This window comes from Equus asinus, chromosome 27, assembly GCF_041296235.1.
Source record: "Equus asinus isolate D_3611 breed Donkey chromosome 27, EquAss-T2T_v2, whole genome shotgun sequence".
Classification (NCBI taxonomy): Eukaryota; Metazoa; Chordata; class Mammalia; order Perissodactyla; family Equidae; genus Equus; species Equus asinus.
The window spans coordinates 7504749-7521980 of NC_091816.1; the positions used below are offsets into that span (position 1 = coordinate 7504749).

Consider the following 17232-nt stretch of genomic DNA (forward strand, 5'->3'; position numbering starts at 1 on the left):
CCTGTGCACCCCATTGGGTTGGAGATGGCAGTGGGCTCTTGGCATCTTCACGTCTCACAGCAGGAGGCAGAGTCTTCTGTTTTAGAGCATTAAGGAGCAGTCTGCGGTAGCAGCAATCAAGTAAAGGAGGCAGAAAGCTGTTGGAGAAGGAAAGCAGTTGCTCATTGCCTATTACCTTGTCCCCTGAAATGGGGTGCTGGATTTACAGGTGGCTCCCCAATGTAAAGTGGCCCCATCATGTCTTTCTGGATGACCTCAGGGGTTCTGAGATATCTCGGTCAACAGAAAAGCTACGTCCAGCTTCACCACAGGCTGACCCTCGAGACTGAAGTCTTTCATTGACAAAGGGAGGCAAGTAATCAGGCCATTAGCAAAAGGCCATCCCAAACTTGGTATTTAGGTTCAGATTCCTGCTTTTAGAAAGACCCTGGCTTGGGGCCTAAGTGGCTGCAGTGTCTCTCCATCAAAAATTTGTTCTTGCTGGTGTCCTGTCTTTTGCTGGACTGAGGAAAGTAACAAAGTGCATTTATCTATTTATATCATGTTTGTGGCCATATCAGTCCATTAGAATGAAATCACCAGCACCAAAACAGGACTGGAAAACAGTAATATGGATGATAATTTTGACATTAAAGTAGAAAAATATTATGCATAATTCACGAGATTCTGGATGTGGGGCAGACTTCTGTGTGTCCGAAGCAGAAGCTCTGGCCAGCTTGGGGCCCAGGTCCCAAATACACAGAAAGGGGGTCCACCCTGTTTTCTGACCACTGGCAGATTTACTAGCCCAGGATTCACTGTTTGAACAACTTATTAGACCAGGAAAGGTAACAAAGTAAAAGGAGAGTAGGGACTTTGGGTGGATATAAGAGCATGTAAGTTAAGAAGGTGATTATGACAACATGGAAGATGTTGGGCAAAACCCATACCTATTAGTCAGTGGTCTAAGCTCATCGTGATGTGAGTTATTCATATTCTAGACTAGGATCAATTTACACCAAATTTACCTCTTAAATATCTTCTTGCACCTTTTTTGATGGTGTGCAAGGATGTAATTGAAAATAATTAAAATGTAAACATTTGTCGTGTTTAGAAATAGTCTTAGTTCTCATTTCCTTCTTCCTCAATCATTTTCACAGAGAGAGAGAGAAGGAAATCTGCTTATGCTTGGACACATTTTTCTTTAAATCAAGCCAATGGCAGCCCAGTGAAGCTCAGGTGTGTTTTCCCCAGTGTACTAAAGATATGTGCTTCAGGAAGCAGGACCCAGTGGGAACCCCAGACCTGTGGCCTTTCTCCTGGAAGCTCGTATCTCAAAGCTGGCCGAGCTCTCCTCCCACGGAACAAGCTGGATCCTTTCTTTGTATTCCTTTAAGGGATATTCTCTTAAGGTTCATACAATGTTTTTAATCAGAACGGCCCTACCCACAACCACAAGTTTTGCTGGCTAGTCAGAAACACCTGTTAACAAAGTAGAGGATGACACTTCCCTCTGTTCCCTGGCCACTGCAAAGTAAGCTTTCTGCAGTGAAACCCTGTAAATCCTTTGAGGTACTGACCTGGAAGGTGGTAGTAGTTAAGGGCTCAGAATGTGCTGAGTAAGGAGATTGGCTGGTGAAGAAACACTGTGGTCAACAGAGAACATTTTAGGGCCTTTCCTTTTGGAGGAGAAAGCTCTGATGTGGCTAGTTATCCCAGGGGCGGAGCGGTTGGCCTGAGTAAGAGAGCTTGAGTTTTGGTAAAAAACAACTTGGTTTGAAATCCTGACTCTGCCATTGTACTGAGCAGCCAGCGTCGAGGACCGCTGTGAGGACAGGCAGGGATTTTGTTGTGCAGGTGCTTGTGTCAACCGTGGCTCTCTGCTTGCTGTTCTGAACAGGAGTGCCGATGGAGACTGGCCTGCTCTGGGATGTATCCACTTGGATTTTCTCTGTGGAGAACTCCAGTAAGTTTGCTCTTGGAACAAATTCTAGATCCCTCCAATTTGGGCAGGCTAATAGGCCAGGTTTTTTATAGTCCTGGGTGTGTATTTCTCTTGGCTGACAGCACTGGGGAGAGTACCTGGGGGGCAGGGGAAATGTTTGGATGAGGGTAAGAGGAAGGAATGTGAATGAAGAGTCCTACAAGGATAACGAGAGGCTTCCTCTCTAAGTCCTGAACAGCCCTCCCTCTTATATTTTCCTCACACCTTCCCAAAGGGAAGTTTCATTTCATACTGGTGGTAGGAGGGCTTCTAGAAGGACACGGGGCGTCCTACTTCCTTGAAGAGAAACAGTATCATTGATAACTTGAAACCCAATTAGATCAAGAGGGAAATGCTTTGTTGGGACTGGAGGGGCCAGAATAGAGTTTTAATGAAAAACACATTTTATTTCTAAAGTAACTGGTCTTATGTTTATCCCAGAGAAAGTCCTCAGGGTGCAGAGGAGAGAAATGTAATAAAATGATAATGAGGGGGCCCAGGACCCTCTCGAAGGTACTGTTGCTGTAAGCAGTTACTTCAAGGAAGTTCCCTGCTGCTTCTCCAGGCTTTTGGGCGTGCCTGGCAGACCTTATTCTTATTCCAAATCAATGCATGTGGAGGCAGCCCCCTCAAAAGCTGAGAGAAAAATGTGCTGAGAGATTGGCTCTAGAAATGGAAACAAAGAGCGGAAAAGGCTCTTTTTCTCATCACTTTGGTATAATCAGACCGTCTTCATAGCCTGAAGCTCTCCAGGTGTGCACGCCTGCTGTGGTCTAGGACTGTCGAGCTGGACCGTGCCTGAGCCGCGGGCCCTCCCTGGCCAGGCCGGAGGCAGGCCGTGAGCCTCCTTGGCCCTTCCCTGAGCCCCGCCCCCCAACCCCCACATCTCACCACTCGACTGTGTAGAAGAGGCAAGGAAGGGTGACCCAGGCCTCAAAGGAAAGAGAAGCTTTCATCTGAAGGTCTAGAAAGGCTCAGAACTCCTGATCCTGGCCTTTCCGCCAGTGAGTTCTTCTTAAACTTGAGGCAGCTTCACCCTGTTTGCACCACATGAGCCACATGGTCTTGCTGGAGAGAAAGATAATTCCTAAAGAATTAGAAGGTAGAGTCAACCACTGCTAACAGTTTCCCTTGCCATGTTGAACACCAAGGCCCTTGGCAACATTGCTCAGTAGTACTCAGGGTCTTATTTCTGATGCCCAGCGGAATTCCCTCTCCTCAGGACTGTGCTGACCGTGTATCTTCAGGGCTTACTATGTAAAAGTATGTTACATGTAGTATCTCATTTAATTCTCACCACTGTTCTGTGAATGACTACCATAGTCTCCATTCATCATCTTCATTTAACAGAAAGGATAAGTGGCTTATCCAAGTCATACAGCTGGTGGGTAGATTGAGAATTTGAATCTGTGCTCCTAACCTCTGCACGATTAGGTGAGAAGTAGGCTGGAGCTCCCCCTAGTGGTGATCATGTGAAACCAACCGTTGCTACATTAATTGATGTGTGCCCAGTCGCCATTCCCCTTCCACTACTGCTCGCAGGTCCCTCTCCACCTCTTCTTCTCAAACCCTGGCCATTAAAGTTATAGTCTTAAATCCCAAATTTCATCCTCTCTCCACCTTAGCCTTTATTTTCATTCCTATCCAGAGTCCTAAATTCTTGTCTTATATCTGTCTAATTTGTAACTCTGCACTCTATCCCTTGGGACTCTTTATATTTAAAAAAAACTCACAGATCTGTCCAAATAAGTTTTTGTACATCATCCCACCTCCTAGCATTAGGCAACCTGTGCCTTTTCTCTGAAGACATGTTTCTCTTGTAATCATCTCCAACATGTCCTTCTCTTATTCCTTTTCCTTAACTGGACAGAAGGTGGGGTTGGCACAGCCGTTCTCTCCACCACTTCTCCCAACCATCGTTTTGTGACCTTTATCCAACAACCGTGCAAAGTTGAAATTCATATACCTTGCTTTCCTTAATGCAAGCAATTAAGATCATTGCTTTCCTTAATGACCCCAGCATCTGGCTCACAGTCTTTGTTTCCTTGCTAAAGTCCAGGGGACTCCAACATAAAAATTGATCATCCTCCCAGCTCCGTACTCAGGCACAGTTCAAGTTCCAGAGCCTCAGGGAGTTCCGTCTTGCCTCCACGGAGCTGCTTACCTGGGGGACAGTCAAGATCATCTTGGGCAGTTGGCTTTAAGTTCTCTGGAGCTAATGGGACTAGGTTTGAATTCTAGGCCTGCCACTGTGTGCCTCTGAGCAAATGGCTCAGCCATCTTAATTTATTCATTTGTAAAATGGGATAATAACAATAATGCCCTACTCACTGGGGTATTGTAAAGATTTAATGAGATTATACATAGAAACTGCTTAGCATACTATTTGGCACTTAAATACTACAATCAGTTTTAGCTTTAACTGCTATTATTATCATCATTGAGAATTCCTCCACTTACATCTCGAGCTCTTACATTTTGTGAGAGCATAACCTCCTCTCTGCTTTACTTTTCTTACTTCCTCATTTCATTAAAGCAACTTTTAAATCTTATCAGGGTCTTGGCCGTCCTTCATTTCTGGTTGGCTTCCTGTTAGGTTCTGAGTGGTACTTCCACAACCTCCCTCCCCTCTCCGGCTCCACCCCCGTCTCCTCCTCCTCTCACTCTCAGGGGATTGCCTTGTCTTTCACCCTCTGAGATGATAAAGCTCTCTGACCTGGGATCCTTCAAAGTCTTGCCTCTCACTAAGCACCTCTGCTTTTTCCTTGTTTGGTATTTCATGCGCCATCTCTTTCTTTGCTCTTCTCACGGAGAGAGAGGACTGCACTTTTTCCTAATCCCAGTGAGTCTTTCCACCTATGCTCTTAACCCCCTCCCTTCCTAGTTCCTCTGAGACCATGATTCCACAAGTTTCCCGATCCAGTAGTCACACTCCTCATCCATTCTGTAAACTGGGTCTTGTAGAGAATCTCTCCTCCCCTAGCTTCCAGAAATCTGCATAATTCTGGTTCCTCCCCTTTAAAAGACTCATTTGATATCTTCTTTCTTTTCCACTCTGTAATTGTAAGCTATTCATTAGGCTCTGCCTATTGGGTTTTATTTTCCATTCTATACTCTCTCTCTAAGTGGTCTGCTTCACTCCCATATCCATGTCTTCTATAGCCATGTCTAGCTCCGTCATTACACACTGAAGATTCAGGTGCACATCTCCAGTTATCTGCTGGGCGTAAATATCACGGGTTCAGTTACATCTGAGTTGAGCTATCATCTCTGTTGTTATCATATCCCATCCACCAGCCCTCCCTCAACGTCTTTCTTTCTAACTTCGGTATTTTTGTTAATGGTGCCGCTCTTCTCCTTTGTCCATAGGCTTGAAATTTTGGAGTCGGTGTTTAAATTTCTCTCTACAGTAATCATTGCATCTAATCAGTTGCCATTTTCCTTAGAGTCTATTTCCAGAATGTCTTTCGTCTCTGTCTCCTTCTTTATACTTCTGATGCCTCTAATTTGACTCAGGGTCTCATCTTCTTGGACTATTATAACACCTGCCTAAGTAATCTCTTCACTTCCAGATTCTCTTTATTCCAGTATAGTCTGTCTTTATACTGTTATTTGTTTGTTGCTTTCTAAAGTCAACTGTGTTCATGACTCAATTCATTCACTCAATAATTTATTCAATAATTCATTCATTTGTAAAATTTATCGAGTTCCTACTTTGCACCAGACCCTACAGAAGGTAGATAAAATAAGACACAGTATTGTTTACATAGAGTTATTAGCTAACTGCTATAATGTAAAACTCCAAAATCTCAGTGGTCCATATGGTAGAGTGACAGCTCAGTGCAGATTTGAGGCAGTGGGAAGAGTTTCACATAGACTGTTGACGCCCAGTCTTGCCATCTAGCGGCTTTGTCATCTGCTAGAACTCTGGAGACCTCCCCCGAATCCTCTGCACTTGGTTTGCAGAAGAGGGAGCACATGAACGAACACATGAGAAGGCTGAGAGGCCAGGTCTAGAAGAAGCACACATCATTTCTACCCACATTTCACTGACAGAACTGTGTGGGGCTGGGAAAAGTAGTGTAGGGAAAGGCACCAAAGGAAAAGGAGAAGTAAGGATATAGATGAACCTGAGCAGCCCCCGACACTGAGAGCATACAGGGTTTTTGAAGGGCAGTCAAATAAACTGACAAGTGAAACACAATGCACCATAGCCCATTGATTTAGAAGCAGGCTTTGGGCTGGACTTTCAAGAAATCCTCAGCTTTAGCTCCAAGAGACCTTGCCCAGTTTAACTACTCGAGAAACCTGTGTGCTCCAAATGGAACTGCTTGTTCCTAAAGCAAACCTTGTGCTTTTTTCTCCTCTGAGTCTTTGTTTGTGAGTCTACCCAAGAATTTTCTTCTTTTACATCGCCATTTCACATGAAAAAATCCCACCGTTCCTTCAAGATCTGTCTCAAAGGCAACCATGAAGTCTTCCTTGGCTTTTGTCCCCCTTTTAAAGCATCCACATCTCTCTGTGTGGCATATTGTTCATTCTGCATTGTATCATAGTAAGGTCTTATCTCATTACCAGACCATGTGCTCTAGACGAAGTGTAGGCAAAGCTGCTGCTGCTCTTCGTTTCTCCTGAAACATGTAGCACAATGTCTTGAGCAAAACTGGAATATAAGACATATACTTTGTTAAACTGAATCCTTGTTTTTTGTTGTCATTTCTTATCTCCCCAACCATACATTAAACTTGGAAAGCTTAGGGCATTCCTAACAAAGTGCCTTATATGTGACCTTAATAGGCGTTTGTTGCTTGGTTTATTGGGTAATTGACAAAGACAGAGCATGGCATAGAGATAGCGCAAGGGACTCAAGCTCTTGTCCCGAACCTACGTACACTAGTTGTGGGACCTCAGGCAAGCCACTACGCATATTTAAGCTTCAGTTGGATCATCTATAAGGGTTGAACTAAATGATTTCCATGTTACTTTCTAGTTCTAAGAACTAGTTCTATGCCTTGCTGACTCCTCCAGGAACAACCCTAGAGCTCTGGTTTGGAAGCAAAATGGTTTAAAGAGAGCCCAGTTTTCTGGGCTAGAGTAAAGAAGTTAGGTAAAGAGAGAAGGATATGCTCAGTTATGTTGAATCATTGGATTATGGGTGGTTGAGGGTGAAAGAATGAAGGAGAGAGATCCTGATAGCCTGAGGAGAGAAGCTGAGTTCGGGCAGAAGGATGAGTACCTGCAGCCTGAGGAATCTCGTAAAGCTGGGGTTTTCAATATGAATGGAGAAGAGGAGGGCTTCCACCCGGAGGGAGTTGGGAATTCATCAGGGTATTTTTATCAACATCATAATTGGCATTTCATTGTGGATGGAGCCAAGGACAACAGGCATCCTGCCATGCACTGGGCAACCCCACACGTCAAAGAATTACCTTGTTTCACATGTAATTTTCAAATGTCCCACTGGACATGTATCTGGGTAAAAGACCTATTTAGAATTATCTGAGCCTAAATCTATGTCATGTATAAACACCAGAATATTTTTTACACTGTTTTGAAACTCAATGAATTTTTCAGTAAAGCATCAATTCTGTAAATTGACAGAAAATAGTACTTTAGTTTGTTTGACACTTCACCAAAAGTTGTTCATCATTTTAGAGCATATATCATTAACACAATGCCACCGCACTGTTTGAATCATAATGAAATGTTCCAGTATCAGTCCACATTCATAGCCAATGCTTTCCTGCCATTGCATGTAGAAGAACAGGCACCTGAAGACTACACGCTTTCTTCTAGAATGCTACACTATGTGCCGTCTTCTAGAATAGTCGTGTTGAGTATTTACATATTGAAACCCTTTCCTTGGATTTCTCCTTCACATTATTACAAGTATGGTGCTACATGATTTTTCAAATTATGTGTAGAGGTAGGTTATATTATTTTTGAATTTCACTACAGGATAATAAATGCAGTGGTTTAAATACTTAATATAAAAAGAACATTAGATGTAATTGGACCAAGAACCAGTGATGTAAAGAATTGAAGAGTTCATGAGAAGCTGGCCATGGAAGATCACATGGAATCCAGTTGTATTCTCAGTGGGACAAGATTAGTCTTTGAGTCTGCTATATGGACTTGCAAAAGTGTAACTTTTATGTAGTTCATCCATTTCTAATATCCTCACATCTACAAAAGAAATCTTCTCCTAGTAACTAATATCTGCTTAATGTTTTATGGTTCACTGAATATTTACGTTTAAAATATTTCATTTGGTTCTCACAGCCAGCCCATGAGGTAGGTGTTGGTCGTTATTATTATCCTTGTTGTTTGCTGAGGAAATTGACATAATTAGAAGTTAAGTGACTTGCTTTAGATTATCTCTCTGGTATGGGGTGACATGGCACCTCTTAATCACATTTCCTTGTTGTGTCAGTCACAATGGAACGATGACATTTTATTGGTACAGAATGCACAAGCAAACATGGATTCAAGCATTGATTCTGAGTCTCAATGGCGTTAACATCTTGTCAAATTTCTATGAGAATAAAATGAGGTACTATATGTAAAGTGTTAAGAACAGAGTTTGGCATATTAAAGGTATTCAGTACTGATGAATTCCTTTCCAAACTCCACGGCTACAAGAAGGTATACTGGTTATTCTCCTGGATGCAGAAAAGACTAGGTGTACTAGGTGGTCATGGAGAGCTGGAAGCATCTTGTGTACAAGTGGAAAGTGTAAGGGTAGGCTTATGTAGAGATCTTCTTGCTTTGTCAGTGGTCAAGACATATCAAGGGAGCATTCTTCCCATGCTAGGATTTAAAAATTTTCCCTTTTGTGCCATCTTCGCTAAAGCCACTATGCACTCTTCATCTAACCTGAATAGGTGTGAGAGCTTGACCTTTGGTCTGTAGCTCACTCCCTACTCAGTTGCATTGGTGGAAAACTTCGCAAACAGGAAGATGTCCAACACAGCCCTGGAAGTCTCAGAGGAGGCACTGAGGCCTCAGCACACAGCTTTGAATTTCCTCCCACCCTCATTTCCCAAGCATGGACTCAACCTGAATAAACAGAGGTGGAGGAAAACAGGAAGGGGTAAAATAACCCAGCGGAAAGTAAGCACCCAGCAAAGACATAGCCCTGCTCTCTGCCTACTCAGCTCTGCTGGAAGTTGAGAAAATCAGAATCTATGAGGAAAGGCCTCTCTTGTGTTTCTGGTCTGTCTCCAATTCTGCCCACTCTTCTGCCAGCACACCCTGGCGTGTGTACACACACATGCACACAGACCCCTACTTCATCACTCCCTGTCCTTCCCATGTAATAGGCTGACCCTGTGGAGGTTCTGCAAGACCACAATACCTTTGTTCTAAACTAAACTGTGGGTAGAATACCATTAATTAAGATTTTTCTGCAATGTTCATCTCCCTCCTTGTTAAGCTTTTCACCAATGCTGTTGACGGTGGAGCTGGCTACTGAGTCAATCACGCCCCTAAATGAATCACTGTCATGGATGAAAAGCTTTGGTCTAGTGGTCTGGAGTCTCGGATTGTTGTTTTAGCTCTGCCTCTGCCACTTTTGAAATCAGATCAATCCTCTGAGCTTCAATTTCCTTGTTTGTCAAATGACAGTATAGGGCTAGATGATATCTAGGGAAAGAAAGCAAGATGCTGTTTATCCTAGTCTAAGGCTGTGAGCATGCAGAAGCCCTTCAGCTATTGAAGACATGCGGACTTTTCTCTAATAAAAGGAGACATGGTATCCACTTGAGAGGACATTCCTCTGTCTGAGAGATAGACTGTCTCTGGGCAGCCAATCAAGTCTCTCAGATCTCTCAAAAGGCATCTCTGGGAAATGTGCAGAGCTAGCCTTTCATTATTTTGAAAGTATAGTTGCAGGCTTTCTATCACTAATTTAAAAGGGGAAATGCATAACTGGTCCTACACATAGCAAAATACGCATTCTGTAACACACATTTGCTATTGCTTCTCTAAATTTCTACCATTCAGGAAAGATTGTTTTTAGGGGAGGAGAGAACTGGATAACTTCATCCCCACACATACTTCTTGCTCTAAACATGGCCATTATCCCAACATTCCTTTGCATGTGAGGTTTGTTGAACATGACCTATAAGCTAACATGATCTATAACCTCAAGAAACGTCTAGAAACTTCAGACCATTTCCGTCCTGGCACAGGAGCATGGAGCTGGGGTTGTTGGCTGAATGCCTCCAGAAAGTTGGCCAGATAGCCATAATCAAGGTCATTGTCTCCTCATAGAGGGTAAGGGACCACTCGTCTTCCCATGACTTTGGGCAAATGCATTTTTATTGTCCCACTCCTGACAGATGATATATGCCTTTCCATCAAAAAAAAGCTCTTTCCTGTAACCCCTCTTGGGCATTCATAGGCTTTTGGCCTGAGGTTTGCTTCTTTTAGCTTTCTTGGTGGGGTTGGGGAGGGAGAAGCTACGTTTTCAGAGCCTTCTGTCAATACACAGGCAGGTCTTCTCCAGACAATGAGACCACTGTGCGGGAGAGGAATGCCTGCTTGGGCAGATCCCAGGTGGCTTGATTTAGGAGGTGTGCAATATCTGCCAGGCACCACAGAACCATTGTGATGCCAGTTATGTGCCAGAGGAATCCGGGATTCAGAGAGAGATTTAAGCACCTGGATTTGCGGACTTGCTCTGTAGGAGCTTGGCTGGGTTTCTAATTTCCCTCCCTGTTTTAGGGCATACATTCCTCAGTAGCTGGTGATGTGTTCAGTACGGTCTTAACCTGTGCAGACTTTCCAAAGTTGTTTTTTGACTCCTTTCCTCATTCCATCTTTACCAACCTCCAGAGCTTCCGGATCTCAGGACCCCATTGATCCATGTTTCCTTTGAATTCTTTGCTCTGGGACTAAGGTCAAACTGTCCCCTTCAAGGCCTTGAGAATGTGACTGTTGCCAACTCATTTATTAGTCTGAAGAGAGTCATGGTGCCATCAATATACCATGAAGGTAGTCTTTTGGAGGTGATGATGTTAGATTTAAAACTGAAGTTTATGTTTACAAATTACTAGCACAAGCACCTTAAAGAGGTTCAAAATGTGAGTAAGCCACCATCACTACCGTTGGTTTCAGAAACATACCATTTTTATCATGATTTAGGGATCAGAAGGCACGATCACTGTTACTCAAATGTCACCATGTTCTCCTCTCTACCCCTCTCCTCATCCATGCCCTGGAAGATAAATTACTGAAATTCATATTATTGAAACTTGTACTTCTGAAAATGTAATTCTTTGTGCACTTATCTCCTCCCTATAAGTAACTTAAGCCAAGGGATTATATATTTTCATTTTTTTCTTTAATCAGTGTTCAGAAAGGGCCAGGCCTTTAACAAATATTTATCAATAAATGAATGGGATTCATGCATTCTGATTTTAGACATGAAACTAAAGAATATATACCCTTAGTCAAGTTACTTTATATTTATAAGCTTAGAATTCCATGTCTAAAAAAATAAAAGGTCTTTCATTAGGTAATTTTGGAAGTTCCCTTTAGCTCCAACATTCTAAGACCCTTTTTCTTATTTAGAGACGACTGGGATTAGGTTTTGCCCAAATTTGATTACTATAAAAGGGAAATGATAAAGCTGAAGTTACAGGATTATCTCAAGAAATCTTCAGAATAAGTTAGGTCAATGGCATTTCTAAGGCCCATTACGAATTATAACATCTTTCTCCATGATGGGTGGTGCAAACCGCACTGTTAATTCATGCATCACTAATTCTATGCCTGGGGCTTAAATTGGAGAGAGGGAAGCATAAATGCTGGCAGTGCTCCCCACATCTGTCAAACATCTAAAAATGGGTGAAATGTGGTTAAGATAGGTATAAATGGTAGTCTTTAAAGGGAAATATAGGATTAATGTATTACTTTTTTTTTACTTGCCTTCTTAGGATGAAGAAAAGAGATTTTGAGCAAATTGTAAGAAAAGTCATGGCTACTGAAATGCCTCAGAAGGAGGTGACACATAGGAAAAACAGATTCTCTATCTCTCAGATGACATCTCAATCTCACTGCTGTCACCACTTGGAAAGAATTTTGAGTAAAAGAAGTAAAATGCTTTTCTAGTAGAAATCCCTTGTCTGAAGGTCACAGAAGCCTACATATGGATTGGCTGTGGGAATTCTGATACCCTCCCAGATATTTTTAAAGAATCCAGAAGAGTCCAGGATTAAAGGGAAGTGCAAGGTAAGGCTTGCTCTGTCCCATCACCTTTTGTACCCAATTCCTACTCTGGAATAAATCACTGGCCTCTCCTTTCTCTTTAGCCTCCCACAGCTGCTGTCCCTCTCCCCATGTGTGGACATACCCTTCCTTCCTCATTCAGCCAGTAGCATGAGCCCAATGCGATTGAGTGTAAGAGACTTAGTGGTATTTGGGGTGAAATGGAGGGTACTACATTGTAGCACAAAATAACATAGAACCTGAAACCATGTTTTCAGCCTTCTGGCTAAAGAAAAGTTTTCAGAAAATATCTTCGCCCTGAGGCTGCCTGCTCTTGCCAGGGGTTGGGGCCACTTTCACCATGGCTCTAAAACTTTCCTCTTTTGTTTTCCATTTCAGGATTCCCATTCTCTTCCGAAGCATCAAAGAGAATATAACCAGAATTTTTTTTTGCTGGGAGAAGATTGTCACTGGTTTTCTCTGAGGACCATTGTAAAAATTCATTCTCTTGGGTACTATCTCAAGCCTAATAAGAAGAATTTAGGGAGGGAGGGAGGTTGAGTTCAGAGCCCATGATTCTGAAATTCAAAGACTCTTCTTGTGTTATACTTAGGTAGCTGGTCTCAGGACAGGCCATTAGGAGCTGCTGCCAGAGAGCACAATCCTCTGCTAAGGTCGGTCCAATTTTCTCTGTCCTCTCACTCCTTCCCTTCCCGCATTTATATCTTGCCTCTTTCTCTCCCTTCTAGTTTTTGCTCTCTTTCTCCTTTCCTCTATCAAATATTAGGTTCTCCATATATGCCTGGTACTTGGCCCCATACTTTCATTGCTCTGCCCCATTGTGTTCGAATCACCCCCCTTCAATTCTCCTTTGCCTTTTCCCAGCCTCAAGCACCCCAAGTCTCGAGGAAACAACCCGGTCTCCAGAGGCATCTATCTGAGCATTTCCTGAGTCATCATCTCCCCTCTCATATCCAAATGTTTCAGGGGCATCTGGGGAGGCTTTCCAAAGTTACTGTGATGTTGCTTGGGAAATATTAAGATATTAATCCTGTATCTCATTTGATGGTGACCATTATCATTTGCAGTGGAGCTGCTCTTCACTTCTATCTTCTTTTAGAATCACTTATAGCTGAAAATGTCTTAAGGGCCCAATGAGGCTGAATGTAAAATACATAATATCTTCTAGATAAAAAGACAATGGGGAAGATCCGTCTCTTAGGAAACCAGCTTGCTACCTCCAGGGACAGTACCCAGGAAGAAGGTAGTCTACTCTGTTTCTCTCTTTCTTTTTTTAAACTTTAATGTAATGAAAACCACACCATTTAGAAATGATTCTAATTCCAGTTTCAAGTCCCATTCTTTTCTCCAGTCATGCACGTATTTAGACTTTTTATTCCTTCATTAACACAGGGAAAATGCAAACCATTACGACAGTTAGCAGATATAATTTTAGACAAATACAACTTCTTATCAAATAAGCCTGCAATAAGTATTTGATGAACAGGGCTCTTCAATATAATTTCCAACACTAATTTAATGAGAAGTATCAAATGAATTTTTTTTATTCTGATATCTCCCATGAGACAAATGATACTTTGCAGACCTATTTTTAACAAATGAATTATTGACTTAAACTGGCACAATTAATCACAATATAATGGGATCAGGGGATGTTAGGGGCTCATTCATCATAGCTGATGATGAGTACCGACTCTTCCGAGAAATGAAACTCTTTAATCACTCCTAGATTAACAGTTACATGCTTTCAAATTTCAATCATAGGAAACTGGCAGCATAGAATGAAAAGGAGCCAGTGCTGGAGAAGAAAATGAAAGGGAGGCGTGCAGAGTTAGTTGTCTGGAGTCAGAAATCCAGCTCTGGCCAGTACTCCTCAGTGGAGACAGAAAAATGATTCATTAGAAAGGCAGTGTTGGTAATGGGCTGAGAACCGGGATGGCAATTAAAATTCTTGAGATCTGGGTTTAACTCTTCCATTGAAAGTCTGTGTGACTCCTGATAAACTGCCTGACTTCTCTGAACTTCATCTTCTTCATCAGCAGGATAAATATAGTACAAATTTCCAAGTAAAATTCACATGAAGATCAATTGAAATAACTACATTCTCATGTTTTGGACAATTTGAAAGCAGAGTTCCTTTCATGTGATCCTTAAAATTGCTTTCAGGACTGTTTGTTTTCCATCCTCAGGGCCCATGCCCATGCCTATTAAATGCTTTTGACTAATTAAAGAAAGATATGCAAGAAAATGTGAAAGCCAAATAAGGAACTCAGGAGAAGACAGATGCACTCATTCAGCTTCTATGTGAAGCCCTCCTGTTATTGAAAGATGAGTCAGATGTGACTCCTGTTCTCCAGGAGTTCACAAGAACGTTGGGCAGACAGCAAGAGAGTCACATCGTCTGGACACAAGCAAAAGTGAAAAAGCAATAAGATTTTATTTTGTTTTTTTCAATCAAAGACATGCACATGGTTAGAAAAAATCAAATGGTCCGGAGGCTGCTCCCTTCCCTCACTGGGGACTGTGCTCCCAGTTTGCCCATTTTGGTCCAGGTTTATGCCTGTTTTCCCAGCATAAATATTAATAACACCTGCTTTTACTCTCAAAAGTGTCTAAGTTTGGATAATACATTTTTAGTCAACCTAATTTTAACCATGTCTTTCTTCTTTATTTTATTTTTTATTTTTATTTTTTTTGTTTTGAGGAAGATTAGTCCTGAGCTAACATCTGCCAACAATCCTCCTCTTTTTGCTGAGGAAGACTGACCCTGAGCTAACATCCATGCCCGTTTTCCTCTACTTTATATGTAGGAGACCTGCCACAGCATGGCTTGACAAGCTCTGTGTAGGTCCACACCCAGGATCCGAACAAGCGAACCCTGGGCCACCAAAGTGGAATGTGTGAACTTAACCACTGAGCCACCAGGTTGGACCCTCTTTCTTCTTTTTTGTTATTGCCAAATATCTACATACTAAGATCATATTGTTATTTTCTTTAGTTTATCGTTGTGATATATAGTCCACTTACTCTCTATCTTTCTGGATTTGGCATAGCTCACACCTCCCTGGCCTTCCCTCCCCTCCTTCCAATATAGTTAAAGAAGAATTCCGAGTTTCTTCTTTTGTCCCCCTCTGCAAGTTCAATCATCATATTTAAACCTCGTATCATATTCTGTAAGGCTAGGTCTCTTGACTCCCCATTCTTCTGTTGACACTCCCCCATTCCCTCCGTTTCTACACCCTCTGTACCTGTAACTGGCATCTGGTAGACATTTACTTTTATATCATCAAGGTTGATTTTTCAACCTGATATTTTACTTCTTCTTATTTGTACATTTGCTGCTCTTTGTCCTTGATCGCTTTTCCCCAATGTGTTTTTCTGGGAAACTCCTCATTCTCCAAGAAGCTGCTAAAGGGCCTATCCCTTTGTGATGTTTTCATTCAGTATTCCAGCAAAGCCAGGCACTTCAGCTTTGTGCTTCCACAGATTCCAACAGATTGCACTCTACTGCAATCACTGCTTTAGATTGATATGGCTTCTACCGAATCTGAGCTCCTTGGGAAACACTTCAGTTCTTGGAAGATAGTAACAGTTAAATAAATATTTTTGGCATACACAAATAAATAAAAATCAGTTCTGATTCAAAATGGCATTTGGCTTAAGGTTCCTTGTGTAGCCTCTTACTAAAATATTTTTTAATGAAATACTGATTAAAGTATAGAATAATATTTTTAAAAATCTCATACCACCACTAAAATTTGGTACTGACAGATAACCAGTGGCAAATACTTTATATAAGCAGGACTGCTTATGTACAGATGCTTTAGAAATGAGGATTTGAGTCCAGACAAGGAGCCATGACTAGTGAGAGAAAGAGAATAAAGAGAATAAGGAATGAAGAGAGGAGGAAAGAAGCTATAAACACTAGCAATGATGATGTAACCAGTTATATAAAAGAAGATCATTTCTTCTTTACTTCCTCACCTGGATCATTTCTTCCTTATGTCCCTATATATATATAGTCAAAAGATGCATGTATGGATGCCACGGTGACGAGAGTTGGACCGTACTGGATTGTTTTATCATCAACCTGGTTGACATTTCCTGGAATTTTTTTCCCAGTGAGAGATGGCCACAAGAGGTACTTGCATGAAATTTGAGAGGCAGAAGATTATGGTGGTTTACTTGTGGTATCAGACTCAGAGGGGCCAGAGAATTCCAGCTTATCTTTGGGTCCTTCAACTCTACATCCAGATTTTCTTTTCAACTGCCACCTCCATGTCCAACTTTTTTTCCAGCTGGTCTATAGCCAGACACTTGACTGTGACCTACAGATTTCTTCCCCCCCGGCCTCACTGTAATGGCTGGATATACTAGCCTTCTCAAAGTAGGCTGTTATTGACGTCTCTGATCCTCCAAATCCCCTTTCAGACAGCCCTCCCCAGGTCCTCCCATAATTCTGTAATGTCTAATTGCTGTAGTAAATCCCTTACCTAAAATTCATAGTTGTTCTGCTGATCTAACTAAAAGCTGATTGGCACAGATATCATTGGAATAGAAAAAGAAAAGAGTTTTGGAGACTAAGGGACAAATTCACAGAATTACAGTGGTAGTAGGAGACTGTAACACATATCTGTGCATCTTTTATAGATCAAATAGAAAAAAAACCAAGTTACGTGAGTCCTGAATAATATAATTAATAAGGCTATATGTGTAAATGTGTATATATTGATCTTTGTATCCTGCAGAGAATATCCTTTATTTTCATTATCAATAAAACATTTATGAAATATTGATCTACATTATGTTCCAAATAAAAACTTGAAAAATAATTATGAAAAGCAGGAACTTGGGTCCATGGGTAAGCCTGGAGTATTTGTAACAGATGCCGCAGATGATGGTATCATGCTGAACGAGAACTGATATAAAGACACAAGTCGGTATGACTCAGTAAACATTTGCTTAATACTATGACCCAGGTATTGTGTTAGATGAGGGGGCTTGTGAAGATAGTAGACATGACCCTTACTTCCAGG

The 17232-nt window shown here is 41.8% G+C and overlaps 1 long non-coding RNA gene across 1 annotated transcript; it reads left to right on the top strand.

Moving 5' to 3' along the window:
• The first annotated feature begins 1765 nt into the window (after positions 1-1765).
• On the top strand, positions 1766-16983 carry LOC123281443 (uncharacterized). Its single transcript, XR_006520914.2, has 7 exons — positions 1766-1945; positions 11905-12199; positions 12575-12687; positions 12789-12849; positions 13365-13439; positions 15007-15121; positions 16219-16983. It is a non-coding gene; the product is annotated as an uncharacterized lncRNA (long non-coding RNA).
• The last annotated feature ends 249 nt before the right edge of the window (positions 16984-17232 follow it).